Source organism: Ovis canadensis, chromosome 5 (genome assembly GCF_042477335.2).
Source record: "Ovis canadensis isolate MfBH-ARS-UI-01 breed Bighorn chromosome 5, ARS-UI_OviCan_v2, whole genome shotgun sequence".
Classification (NCBI taxonomy): Eukaryota; Metazoa; Chordata; class Mammalia; order Artiodactyla; family Bovidae; genus Ovis; species Ovis canadensis.
In genome coordinates this window covers 66,378,241-66,392,401 of record NC_091249.1, presented here as the reverse complement: position 1 = coordinate 66,392,401, position 14,161 = coordinate 66,378,241, and the positions used below count along the sequence as shown (strand labels likewise).

The window sequence follows — 14,161 nt, the reverse complement described above, 5'->3', positions numbered from 1 at the left end:
CATTCCTCATGTTGTAGCCAAAAGTCATTCGTACAAGCAGCTTCCCCTCTTCCTTACCCCATCCTGACCAGGGGCACAAAGATGATGCCCGTGGTCCACTGAAGAAACCCCACTTGATGATTTGCTTAGTTCAGCAGGGACAGGTTTGACCACTGGTGAGAAAGGGCAGAAATATTCTCTCTGCAGCCCCTCCCCAGCTCTAAACTGCATGGCCATTGCCTCGAGTGGCTTTGCAAAACAGGAACAGACAGACAGACGGACAGACATCTACACACTGTGCAGAGGTGCCAGAAGTCAGAACAGAAAAGGATTCCTTTTCATCCAGCTGTCTTCTGATTGCAGAGGAGTGTCTCTGAGCCATGACCTGCTGTTTCCCTGCCAACTGAGGCCTCAAAATAAACAGGAATCTGCCCAGACGGGCTAGTAGTCCATTCAGTGCAGCCATTTGCCCCAAGACAAACCACGTTAAAATAACACCCAGGAGAGCTGCCGCCACTGTCTGCTGTCTCTGCCTCCCTTCCCTGCTGGCCACAAGCTCTGTGTCCCTGGGCCTGCTGTTGGCTGCCCAAGGCTAGGGGTACTCCGTGTGCACCCCTGTAGGCAGGGTCAGTGCAGGCAGCTGTCTAAAGGCAGGTCCCCTCTGCCGATCAAAACGGGGCTGGAGAGAGACCTACAGGCTGCACGCTCAGCCCCCTGGCTGCCTCCCTGCTTCCCACACAGCCCTGCAGGACTGGGAGCCGGCTCTGGAGTACGGTGTTTGGAGGCGGACCAGCAACCTGATGTACATGCCACGGCCCGTCCCCTCTCCCCACACAGAGCCGCAGTCACCGGGAGGTGCTGAGAGCCAGCCTGGGGCTGCTGGAGAAGCAGTCGCAGCACACTGACAGTGACAACGCAGGGCGGATGAGACTGAGAGGATTCTCTTTCCCTTCGACTGGAGAGGAAAAGCCCTCAGCCTGCGAGCTGTTCAGGTAGGAATCAGGGTTTCTACTCTTGGGAGCGGAGAGCAGGTTATATACATCCAGTGCTGAGGTAGAGAGAGAGACAGAGAGAGAGAGATAGTGTGTGTGTCTGTCTGTCTGTCTGAGTGCAAGTATAAGGCTTCTTGGGGGAAAAAAAAAGAAAGGCTGGCTAACATCACAGACATGTGAAAAATAGCACCTGGAGTGCAGAGCCTGTGAGAATAATCGTGCAGCATTCCTCCTGTATCTTCATCCCCCACTGCCGGCCATGAGGACCAGAGGGAGCAGAAGGCTCTCATTCACTAAAACCTTTGTGGTTTGGCAGGACTCTGGGGCTGTACTGAGCATGGCTAGCATTATTTTGCTTGTCATACTCACCCTCTTAAGTAGCCTGGAAATTCAGCCGTCTAAGCAACCCTGTCTACTGGGTGGGCACCTTAGATTAGTCAATATCTTGATATAAATGTTAGGCTGAAGTATGCAATTATCTGAGTATGCTTGAGAGGGTGGGATTCCAATGGCCTTGTTGGTCACCTGGATTACTTCCTAGCATTTTTCTAATCTCTGAAAATCACACTGTCATCTCAGTGCCCCTCCGGATAGGCACCGGCAGAGAGGAAACGGGAATGGCTAGCCACTGGGCACATTCTCTGGCACTGATGCTATCCATACCCACATCACTATTACATGCTGAAAGTATGCAAGGCTTCTAGATAGAACATTCCACAAATCCAGACCTAAAAAAATTAAGGACCCATTTTTCGAGAGGGCACACACCTATCTAATCAGGTGCAAGAGCTCGCTCTGTGCTCTCTCAAGTTGTTTAAGTCCACCCCCACCTTCCTGCTGTGGTGACTAGTACTCTCCCTTTCATTTGCTCTAGGGACACAATTGTTCATGATTTAGCTCCACGAACACTGGTGGGCGGACACAAGCATCCGGGTTCTGACTGAGGGTGACCCAGCCCAGTGGTGGCAAAGGGTTCGAGAGAAATCAGCTGGCTGAGTGGTGTCCAGCAAAGTGGCTGTCTGGGTGAATGAATGTGGATTTTGGTGGAGACTGTGATTCACAGTCACAAACTTCCTTTGTTTTCTTTGTGTTGGTCATTGAGGGCTCTCAAGGAAATTCCCCTTTTGAGATCATGTATCTGAAGGCAAATTTGCCAGATCTGCTGCTAAGGGCAATGGGTAAACTCAGGGAAACTGTTTTCTATTGATGCTGCCTTTTTAGCATGAAGAAAAGGATTTGCAAATGTAGTGTTATATCAAAAGCAAAGTTAACACAAAATAAGTAAGGGAGAAGACACTGAGTTACTTATAAACTTCCTCCCAGACCTGGTGTGCACATATGCATATACACCTTGCCAGCTTCCAAAAAGGATTCAAGGAGGAAGTATCCAGTTGATTAAGTGGCTTGATTTCACAGGCAGGCAGCACAAACTCTGATGATGATATTTCCATCGTGACACTGGACAGACACCTACACGCCCCATCTACATCCAGAGAAGGGATGTCTGATGCCAGGACAGAGATGTGTTTGCTTACTCTGCTGATGTGCATTCTATGGATCCTGAATAAACGGTTAAGGATTGTGGAGCTGCCACCCCACTGCACCAGCTTCCAGCAGTCAGGGACCATGCAGAGGGGAAGACACACCCCTTCCACGTCATCAAATAGGCACTGCTTGGCTAATGAAATACTCCTTGATTTAAGCTACTGGAAAAATAATCTGCAGCCATTCGGGCTACAGACATACCCTGTTTTAGGTAAATCTAACAACTATCCATGACATATAAAGTATAGGTGAATTACTATTTTTCCTTAAGAAAAGTATCACTCATCAAGTTCATCAAATACTGCGGCAAGGTGTCCCATGGGACTGGATCCAGCCTATCCAACCATAGAGAAAGGCAGGGACTTAACTGGGTGGGCAGGTAAGAGCGAATGAACCTGGGCTGACAGGATGTCCAGTTCAGTTGGGAGGTAAAGGAGTCCGAGGTACAGGAACAAAGACAAGCATCTGGCCTACAGCAGGAGAAGAGGGAAGTGGGAGAGGGTAATTACCTTGATTCCTAAATGTTACCACTTAAGAGAGGCCAGAAACTCTGGTACTTTGGCCACCTCATGCGAAGAGTTGACTCATTGGAAAAGACTCTGATGTTGGGAGGGACTGCGGGCAGGAGGAGAAGGGGACGACAGAGGATGAGATGGCTGGATGGCATCACCAACTTGATGGACATGAGTTTGAGTGAACTCCGGGAGTTGGTGATGCACAGGGAGGCCTGGCATGCTGCAGTTCATGGGGTCACGAAGAGTTGGACACGACTGAGTGACTGAACTGAACTGAACTGAAGAGAGGCCAGCAGAACAGTGGTTAAGAACATAGACTCTGCAGGTAGGAAGAAGCCAGGGTTAAAATTCAGACTCTGACACTTACTAGTCCTGTGACCTTGTGCCTTAGTCTTCTCATCTATAAAATGGGGGAATAAAGTACTAGCCTTATAATTGAAAGGCTCAAATGAGTAAATGCTCTTAGCTCAGTGGCTGGTTTATAGTGAGCAAAATTTAAGTATCTGTTGTTGTTGTTATTATTATTATTGAAAGGTGAGTTCTGAAAAGGCTGCTCACAAGTCCATTTGTTCCAAGGTCCAAGTGAATCTCTGTGTGACCATCAGTGCCACCTTCTGGGCAACATGGAGATGCTTTTGCTTGGTGTGATGTTTTGCTTACATTTCTGAGCTTTTAGAATAGAGAGAATAGCATTGAAACATGTATATTATCATATGTGAACCAGATTGCCAGTCCAGGTTTGATGCATGAGACAGGGTACTCAGGGCTGGTGTACCGGGATGACCCAGAGGGATGGGATGGGGAGGAAGGTAGGAGACGGGTTCAGGAAGGGGAACACACGTAAACCCATGGCTGATTCATGTCAGTGTATGGCAAAAACTACTACAATATTGTAAAGTAATTAGCCTCCAATTAAAATAAATTTAAAAAAATAGAGGAGCTTCTGTGCTGGTGGCCAGCATTTCTTGAGCCTTTACATGAGCCAGGCACCATTCTTGACTCTGTATGTGACCTTGCCAGATTCTAGTCACAACTCCATGAAGTGGGGCTCTCATGGCTGCAGGAATTGAGCTTGGTGGGTTTGGCCATTTGCCTATGGTCACACAGATAAAAAGTGGCAGAGCCGAACTTACACCTAGGCTGTGCTCCTAACTGCTGTGTCATCTCCATTTTGGGGGATCATTGGAGGTGTTCTGAGAGGCAGGTAGAGTTTGGTGACAGATGGACTTCAGGAAAAGATGATTCTTGAAGGCCCTAGAAAGTAGGCCAGGATTTGGAAGCTCTGTCAAGAGATGGCAAGACCCTGGATTGGACCGGAGATAGAATCTCAGCCTTGAGGACTCATGACCTTGGGCCTGGGTGTTTAGGAACAAGACATGAATGCAGGCCCTGGGGGACAAGGTGGGGCACAGGCTTTCCTGCAAGAGGATGGTACCAAGAAGAGAAAAAATGGTGCCTAACAACAGAGACAAGGACACAGCAAGGGTGCTGGGCCACAGCTCTTGACAAACCTCCAGCCTAAGATCAGAGGTCATCTTGAGCTAAGCCTAAGGTGAAGACTAGGTGACTCCAGCCATGGAGAGAGGAGGAATGGGCAATAAAGAACTTAGCATCTGGACACAGTCAAGTTTATAGTGATGCAAAAGGCTTGATTTGCTAATGTAATCTCTCTAAATTGAATGTTCAAAACATGACACAGAGATTTGTTTTATGCATAGTTGCTCAAGCCCACCTCTCTGACTTTACTTAAGGAATGATGGTGATGGGAAGATATGCCTATCTTGTACCAGAGCTGTGTAGATGTGGGGATTACTGATGGACAAGACTCACCCTTGCTGCTCCAGAACCCGTGGTCTGGCCCAGGCATTTTCAAATTTTAATCTGCCAAAGAAAAACATGGGAGCTTGTTTAAAACACCAGATTCATGGAGAACAGATTTTTGGTTGCTAAAGGGAAGCTGAGCGCCAAAGAGTTGATATTTTTGGAACAGAGGTGTTGGAGAAGATTGAGAGTCCCTTGGACTGCAAGGAGATCCAACCAGTCCATCCTAAGGGAAATCAGTCCTGAATATTCATTGGAAGGACTAATGTTGAAGCTGAAACTCCAATACTTCGGCCACCTGATGCGAAGAACTGACTCATTGGAAAAGACCCTGATGCTGGGAAAGATTGAAGGCAGGAGGAGAAGGGGGCGACAGAGGATGAGATGGTTGGATGGCATCACTGACTCAATGGGCATGAGTTTGAGTAAACTCTGGAAGTTGGTGATGGACAGGAAGGCCTGGCGTGCTGCAGTCCATGGGGTTGCAAAGAGTCAGACACGACTGAGCAACTGAACTGAACTGAAAGGAAAGGGGGAGGAGGAATGGAATGGGAGTTTGGGATTAGCGAATGCCAACTATTATATATAGAATGCATAAACAACAAGGTCTTACTATATATATATATATATATATATATATATATAGCACAGGGAACTATATTCAATGCTCTGTGATAAGCCATAATGGAAGAGACTATTTTAAAAATGTATATACACATATAACTGAATCATTTTGCTGTACAGAAGAAATTAACACATGATAAATCAACTATATTAAAAAATAACTAATAATAATAATAATAATAAAACCTGTTGGACTTCTCTGGTGGGGCAGCAGATAAGATTTCACCTGCCAGTGCAGGAAACATGGGTTCGATCTCTGCCCCAGGAAGATACCACAGGCCGTGGAGCACCTAAGCCCGTGAGCCACAACTACTGAGTCCGTGCACCACAACTACTGAAGCTCATGCACCTGGAGCCTGTGACCCGCAACAAGAGGAGACACCTCAGTGAGAAGCCTGTGCATCACAAGGAAGAGTAGCCCTCGCTCCCGGGAACTAGAGAAAGCCCATGCAAAGCAACAAAGACATGGAGCAGCCAGAAATTAATTTTAAAATGTTAAAACATCAGGTTCCTGGGAACTACCCACGTAAGTACTGACGTAGCTGGGTTCACGAGGGGCCCAGGATTCTGCATTTCCTGGGTAGGGCCCAGCTGGTTCTGATGCCTCCAGTCAACAGGTCACAGCTGAAGAAGCCCAGGGCTTCTTCAGTTGGTCTGGTTCCCTGTCTTTTTTGCTTTTAATGAGAACAGAGTCATGTGGCCTGAATCAGTGGCGATTAGCCTCTTTTTTGACTTGGCCTTCTTCCTGAACCACCGTTTTACTTAGGCTAAACCTACACTGTGGGAACAGTGTAGCAGCCCACCTACTGCTACTAAGTTATCAGGTGCTGGGCACAGTGCTAAGCCCTTCACAACCATCCCATAAGTTAGGTACTGTAATTATCACATTTCACTAGTGAGGGTAAAGACCTCACTGCTGGTATGTGGCAGATCCCGGATAGGATCCCAGGCCCCACAGATCTCCATAGCATAGCCATGGAGCCTCTCACAAATATGTGAGGGTAGTTTTAGCTCTTTGTCCGTTCAACCCTCTTTTCTCACCCTTCAATGTCTTTCTCCTCTTCATATTCCTATCTTGTCCTCCCCCATCCTGAGACTCCCACATAATTTCTTCAGAAGATGATGTATCCTTGTTGTTCCCTATTTTTATCTCATTCAATAAGCCAAAAAGGGTGGGGGCAATGGGTAGTTGGAAGGTAGTAGTTATGGGTTGAACTGTGTCCCCCCTCACATCTGTAGGTGGAAGTCCTAACATTTCAGAATGTGACCTTATTTGGAGACAGTGTCTTGACAGAGGTCATCAAGTTTAAATGAGGTCATTAGGGTGGATCCTAATCCAGTATGACTGGTATCCTTTTAAAAAGGGGAAATTAAGCCATAGTGACACACACAGAGGGAAAAGGACATGACAAGACACAAGGAGAAGACAGCCATCTACATGTCAAGAAGGCCTGGACCACATCCTTTCCTCACAGCGCTCAGGAGAAACCAACCCTGTGAATACCTTCAGTTTGGACTTCTGGACTTCAGAACTGTGAGACAAGAAATTTCTGTTGTTTAAGCCACCCAGTCTCTGTAACAGTCTTGTTACAGCAGCCTTAGAAAATGATCATATTAGGAATCAGATCTCCTCTCGAGGCCCTGGGTCTGGGGTGATCTAGTTGATCAACACATCCTGCCAAGTTGTGGCAACTATTTCTTTAACTCTGAATGCTTTTCTGTTGACTTACATAGTGTTCTGGGGAGCCACAGGTAAGCCTGAGGCCAAGGAAGGAAGAAGGAAGGGATAGGAAAGATGGAGAGGATGAAGGGAAGGAAAAGCAAAGAAAAAAAGAAGACAGGAGGACATAGAGAAAGAGGAGAGGGTGCAGACCAGGATGGGCAGCCTGGAGTCCACTCCTGAGCAGTCCAGGTCAGGAGGTTCATTCTTGGGCCCTCCTGTGTGCCAGGAGCAGGCTGCAGAGCCTAGGACCAACAGTTCCTACCTGCACGAAAGCAAGAGGCTAGGTGGGGCCATCAACATCCATCCTGCACGAATTCTCCTGAGTGGTCCCCCTGAAAGCAGAGGACAGCATGCTGGACCAAGTCAGGGTGTCTGGAAAAGCTTCAGTGACAAGGTGACGCTTGGGATGAGATCTGGAGGATGGGCAGGGGTCAGATGGGTGAAGGCTGAATGTTTCAGGTGGAGAGAATGTTATCAAAAATGCAAGTCCATGTGCCTGAACCACTGGTGCTGCTGCTGCTAAGTTGCTTCAGTTGTGTCCGACTCTGTACGACCCCATAGATGGCAGCCCACCAGGCTCCTCTGTCCCTGGGATTCTCCAGATAAGAACACTGGAGTGGGTTGCCATTTCCTTCTCCAATTCATGAAAGTGAAAAGTGAAAGTGAAGTTGCTCAGTCCTATCTGACTCTTAGCGACCCCATGGACTTGTAGCCTACCAGGCTCCTGTGTCCATGGGATTCTCCAGGCAAGAGTACTGGAGTGGGTTGCCATTTCCTTCTCTGCCAGAACCACAGTGAGGCCAAACAATACCAAAACGTCAGAGTTTGGAACACAGAAAGGTTTATTGCAAGAACATGGGCAGCTCATGCCTTATTTAAAACCCCAAGTTCCCCAAAAGCTTTCAGCAAAGCCATTTTCTAGGAAAGCTGAAGGAGGGGCATGGTTAGCTGTTGTAAATTTCTTCGTGTCAGATCCTTTGTTCTGGAGGTCAGGTCATTGTCAGGTAACCATGTTCCTGTAAATCTCTAACAAATAAATATTATTCTCTGTTCTGACAAGGGCCAGGTCCCAACTTTCCTCCTCCTCCTCCAAGGTCCAGATATTGCCTAAAAGGAGGCAGAACTGAATTGGCAGCTCCCTCAGGACCAGGTCGCCAGACCCTGTCCAGCCATCAATGCTGAAGGAGCCAGGTGCCCAGGACACAGTGACCCTCAGGCTCCTCGGGCCGCCCAAACCGAGGGGGTGGGAGGTGGGGGCGAGGGCAGACCCACAGACCGTCCCATGCAGACGGCCATAGCCATTCGTTAACAGAGGTGGGGGTGGGGGAGAGGCTCACGGTTGGCTGCCTCACAGCCAATTGGTGGCCTTGGTGAGGACCCAGCCCCTCGCCTATACCCCGAGCCCCCAACTCACCTGCTGGACCAAGGCTAGGTGAGCTGAAGAGCCCCAGGGAGAAGGCCAAGATCCCCTTCTTACCTCACTCTACACCTGACAACAACCATTACTGGCTGAATTGCTTCACTAATGGCCGCTCACTGACAGTTGGTTACTTGTGGGAGGGGCCTACCACGGTACCAACCAATGACTGAACAGGACTACTAAGGGTTGCTTATTGCCAGTTGGTTGATTGGGGGAAGGGCCCACTGCCCTGCCAACCAATGGCTGGGCAGGACCAATGGGCCCATGGTAACCCTTGCCTGGTAACAGGGTGCCGGGTAATAGCACAGAGGGTTGGCTGTGTGCTAAGGGCTGTACTCTGTCCATGCTCTATTACAGGCAGAGCATGAGGGAAGATCACATGGTGTGAGAAGTGCGCCTTCACCAAGGAGTGGAGGGGAGGCTGTGCGGCTAGAAGGCAGGGAAGAAGCACAGACGGAGGCTGAACCATGGTAGCCATGTTGAGGATTTAGGTCCTTTGCTGAGAGCCACAGAAAGCCAGAGGAGGAGGCAGTCCTCTGCAGGGTAAACTCTGATTTCAGCAAAGGGCAGAGAAGTTGATGGCGTGATTCAACAGTGGGTCAGCCCCGAAGGAAGACAGCAGGCTTCCTGAGCTCATAAACTTAGTGTAGGATACATCGCCATTAGGGATTAAAGTTCCAGACCTCTTCCCCAATAGTGTTCTAGCCATGGTCCCCTCAACAGCATGTTCTAGGTGTCCGTCATGGCCCCACTGTTTTGTTGTTTAGTTGCTAAGTTGTGTCTGACTCTTTTTGACCCTATGGACTGCAGCACGCCAGGCTTCCCTGTCCTTCACTATCTCCCTGAGTTTATTCAAATTCATGTCCATTGAGTTGGTGATGCTATCTAACCATCTCATTCTCTGCTGCCCCCTTCTCCTCTTGCCCTCAATCTTTCCCAGCATCAGGGTCTTTTCCAATGAGTCGGCTGTTCGGATCAAGTGGCCAAAGTGTTGGCGCTTCAGCATCAGTCCTTAAAATGAATAATCAGGATTGATTTCCTTTAGCATTGATTAGTTTGATCTCCTTGTAGTCCAAGGGACTCTCAGGAGTCTTCTGCAGCACCACAATTCAAGAGCATCAATTCTTCAGCGCTCAGCATCCTTTACAGTTCAACTCTCACATCTGTACATGACTACTGGAAAAACCATAGCTTTGACTATATGGACTTTGTCAGCAAAGTGATGTCTCTGCTTTTTAATATGCTGTCTAGGTTTGTCAAAACTTTCCTTTCAAGGAGCAAGCATCTTTTAATTTAATGGCTGCAGCCACCATCCACAGTGATTCTGGAGCTCAAGAAAATAAAGCCTGTCACTGCTTCCACTTCCCCCCTTCTAATTGCCATAAAGTGATGGAACCAGATGCCATGATCTTAGATTTTTGAATGTTAAGTTTGAAGCCAGCTTTTTCACTTTCCTCATCAAAAGGCTTTAGTTCCTCTTGGCTTTCTGCCATTACAGTGGTATCATCTGCATATCTGAGGTTGTTATATTTCTCCCAGCAATCTTGATTCCACCTTGTGATTCATGCAGCCCAGCATTTCACATGATGTACTCTGCACAGAAGTTAAATAAGCAGGGTAACAATATACAGCCTTGTCATATTCCTTTCCCAATTTGGAACCAGTCTATTGTTCCATGTCTGGTTCTAATTGTTGCTTCTTGACTTGCATACAGGCTTCTCAGGAGACAGGTAAGGTAGTCTGGTATTCCCATCTCTTTAAGAATTTTCCAGTTTGTTGTGATCCACACAGTCAAAGGTTTTAGCATAGTCAATGAAGCAGAAGTAGATGTTTTTCTGGAACTTCCTTGCTTTTTCCATGATTCAATGCATGTTGGCAATTTGATTTCTGATTCCTTTGCCTCTTCAAAATCCAGCCTGCACATCTGGAAGTTCTTGGTTCACATACTGCTGAAGCCTATTTTGAAGGATTTTGAGCATAACATTACTAGCATGTGAAATGAGCACAACTGTACGGTAGTTTGAACATTCTTTGGCATTGCCCCTCTTTGAGACTGGAATGAATACTGATCTTTTTCAGTCCTGTGGCCACTGCTGAGTTTTGCAAATTTGCTGACATACTGAGTGCAGCATTTTAAAGTCTAAATAGGGACCATTGTCTCCCACTGATGAGTTAATTCAAGACCTTGGGAGCCGGGCCAGGCTCAGACTGGGGTTGACCAGGCAGCCAAGCCCAACCTTCTTTGGCATCACTTGAAGGACACACAGAGGTCTCATGAATGTAACCTCTCCTTTGCCTGCTGAACCTTTCCTGAAGCTACAGGAATAGGTCAGCAGACTCATTCAGCAGGGCTGTGGAGAATGGTCGAGATTCAAATTGTGAAGAGGCAAGAAGTGAGGGCAAGAAACCCAGGCAGACCCCTTGTGGCAAAGGGTGGAAGTGGGCAGACACAGGTATGAAAATAGGCAGAGAATATAAAGAAGGAGTACAAAGGACTTGAAGCCAAAATGTGCCTTATTCAGGGTTTCACATGAGAAGCAGAAAGATAGGTCTGTGGCAATGGAATTCCAGCTTGGAGTTTGTAGCCCTCTTAGGTGTCTTCCCTATCAGACACACACACACCATTCCCGTCATTTGGAAACTTCTCATCGACGCCAGCCACTGTTGACATAAACCATGAGTGAGTCCTGATGTCAAGTTGAATGCCATGCCTTTGCCATATGTCCTGACAGTCACAAAAGAATTCCCTTCCTTTTCCTGCCAGCAGAGGAGCTAGAGTTGGCTTAGCAAGGATGAATCCCTGGGGCAAGTGGAGTCCACTGTGGAGAAGAGAGGAGACTTTCAGGAAGGTGAGAGCAGCTGAGGGGTCTCATGGGGACAAGATCCTCCACTCCTCTCATATCCCCCACAAGCTCTAGCCCCACTGGCCTCTCTTCCATGCCTCGGACATTCCATGCCCTTTCTTGCCTCTGGGACTTTGCAGTTGCTGTTCCATCTGCCTGGAGTACTTTCCCTGCTGTTCTTTACATAGGAGACCTCTTTGTCCTTCAGGCCTCATCTCTCTGGTCAACTCCTCAAAGAGGCTTTCTCTCCTGTTACCCCCTATTCTATTTCCTTCATGGCACTGACCCCAGTCTGTATCATCTTGTCAATTGTTTTTTAAAGTTGGCTTTGATTCATCCTTTCCCCTTGAAGATAAGCCTCAGGAGGGCAGGCCTTGTCTCTCTTTTTCCCTGCTGTATCCCCAGAGCTGAGAACATAGTACAGAACATAGAACACAGAACATAGAACAGAGCTGAGCCACATAGTAAGTGCTCAATAAATGAGTGACTGGTTCAATCCTGGGAGTGGAAAAGGCAAAACCAAGGACAGCAGTGGGACCTCCCAGCCTCTGTTCCTCCTCATAGCTCTAGAAAGGAGCACATTACATCTGAAAGCAGCGCTGCCAAGTGTGCTTCGGGGCCTCAGACCCCGGCTTGGGTGAGCAGGCCCCTCACAGCCCCCAGAGCCCCATGCTCTGCATCAGCTGCTCTGGCCTAGGGTGCATAATCTCGTCTCTTCAGAGAACTCACTTTGGAAGCCTGGAAAAATTCAGCCTGTTTGTGTTATTCATGCTCAGAGATGAATAACACCTTTTGGCTGATGGGCATCAAAGGCAAACAAGTGATGTCAGGCACCCAGAAGGGTGACATTGATACAGCACATTCCTGCCCTTGCACTCAGAGAGGAGTGGACAAAGCCACTCACCCCAACCTTGGCTACCAGGTCCATGGGGTGGAAGCAGTGTCTGCACTGATTAATCAATGAGCACAAAGTGCTGCTTCAGTACCAACTGGGGACACAAAGAGCTGTCCAAAAACTAGGCTGTACTTGTTCTTCCTCAGAATCTATGTCAGAATTTTGAAATGGCAATTGGAAGAAAGCTGGGAATGACCACTGCAGAGTCACTCCCTTGAGTCTATATGGCAAGCTGCAGCCCCGGGAGAGCATGTCCCTGGTCCAGAGTTCAAGGTTGGCATGACCCTGGCTCCTTTGTCTTCAATGCTAAGGTGGTAGTTAGGTTAAAGGAGCAAAATGTTCTTCCTTAAGCCTCTATTTGTTTTTCATGCTTGAAACGTTAATGGGGATGTCTCTGGGACAGAGATGCAGGTCAGCCTCAGGATCGTTTCCTCCCAAGGGTAAAATCCTCGCTTGGTTGGCCATACAGAATGAGCTGCCGTTTTCCAAGGCTGGTCCTGGGATGTCTCTGCCGAAGACTCGGGAGGCAGTGTCCAAGTTCATTGGAAAGGGAGCTGATGTGGTAGACCAAGAGTTCTCCTGATGCCTCCACTTCTGGCCCATCTCTCTCACCATCTTTTTTCATCATGACAGTCTGCAGGGCGTGAGGATAGGAGTATACCCGTTGGGGCAGGCAGGACTGCTTGGGTTTGAATTCTGGTTCTGACACACAACAGCTGTAAGGCTCTGGCCCAATTCTGTAACCTTTCCACTTCTGAAACAGAGACATGATAACAGCACCCACACCCGAGGGTTGTTGATGGGACTCTGAATTTATACAGGTGAAGTCTGAGAAAGTGTTTTATTATCATCATTAGCTGTTACTCCCTCACAGAAGTGATTTAAGATGTCAGTGAGACAAAAATGTTTCAGTACATAATGCAGAGCACACAGTGTTCGATCAATAAAATATTAATTATTATTGCTACCAACACCTTGCAGTCTGGCTAAGGATTTCAGGAAACCTAAGACTGTATTTGAACTGAAAAAATGATCTGGGAACATGAAGGTCACTTGCTGTTCCCCATCAGTCTTCTTTGTTCCAAGGGACAATGATCACCCTGTGCTCTTTCAGCACTTAAAATTCACATGTCAGGAACCTAGAACTAGCCAAGAAACCAATAGCTCCTTTAAAGAGTTCAAGCATGGAGCAGACAAGCCTCCTGTCCAGCAGTTTTAAGCTGTAAGAGTTTGCAACAAAAAAAGAAGCTTCAACTTTAGGAAGGCTCCTTTAGCACCATTCCCCAAAAGGCTGTGGGATCCCCACCCTTCCAGGGTACATGTGGTTCCTTGGTGCTCGGGTGCTTTCAAACTTTTCGTCTATGTCCCCTGACCCTGGGCTTTGAGTTTAACACATTTGAAGACGAAATGCAGAGTGAACGGAACGGCCTCCTGTAGGCTGTGAACTGCACAGTTATTTTGCACCCAGGCTGCCCAGTGCCCCATCTTGCCCTCCTGAGTGACTGTGGGTAAGAACTGGTCCTCCCTGTGCTTTGTTTCCTTCTTTACAAGAGTTCATCTCTAGAAGCGGGAGCAGAGGTTATGAAGGGGCATGGAGAGCTCCAGCTGTCTCCCTCTATATTCGCTGATTTCCTTCATGGCCCTCCTGACCATAACAGAGCAGGGATTATGGAAAAACCCACTGGTGAACAATGCTGTAGAGGTCTGCAAACACTCTCTTGCACTAGGTGACCATGAGCACATCACTTGGCTTCTGGAGCAGCACAGAGAGATGGATTACGGGAAGGGGTCCAGGCCACAATCT

The 14,161-nt window shown here is 47.8% G+C and overlaps 1 protein-coding gene across 4 annotated transcripts in view; it reads left to right on the top strand.

The window, feature by feature from the left end:
• FGF1 (fibroblast growth factor 1) overlaps positions 1-14,161 on the top strand; it is a 113,248-nt gene that overhangs the window by 10,107 nt on the left and 88,980 nt on the right. For 2 of the 4 annotated variants that reach the window (XM_069592294.1, XM_069592298.1), the window contains exon 2: positions 817-971. The exons of 1 other annotated variant lie outside the window; for it this stretch is intronic. The gene's annotated coding sequence lies outside the window, so the exon portion shown is untranslated. Of the gene's footprint in view, positions 1-816; positions 972-6,861; positions 7,011-14,161 lie in introns of those variants that run through there. One more of the 4 variants, XM_069592297.1, reaches the window with a different exon arrangement.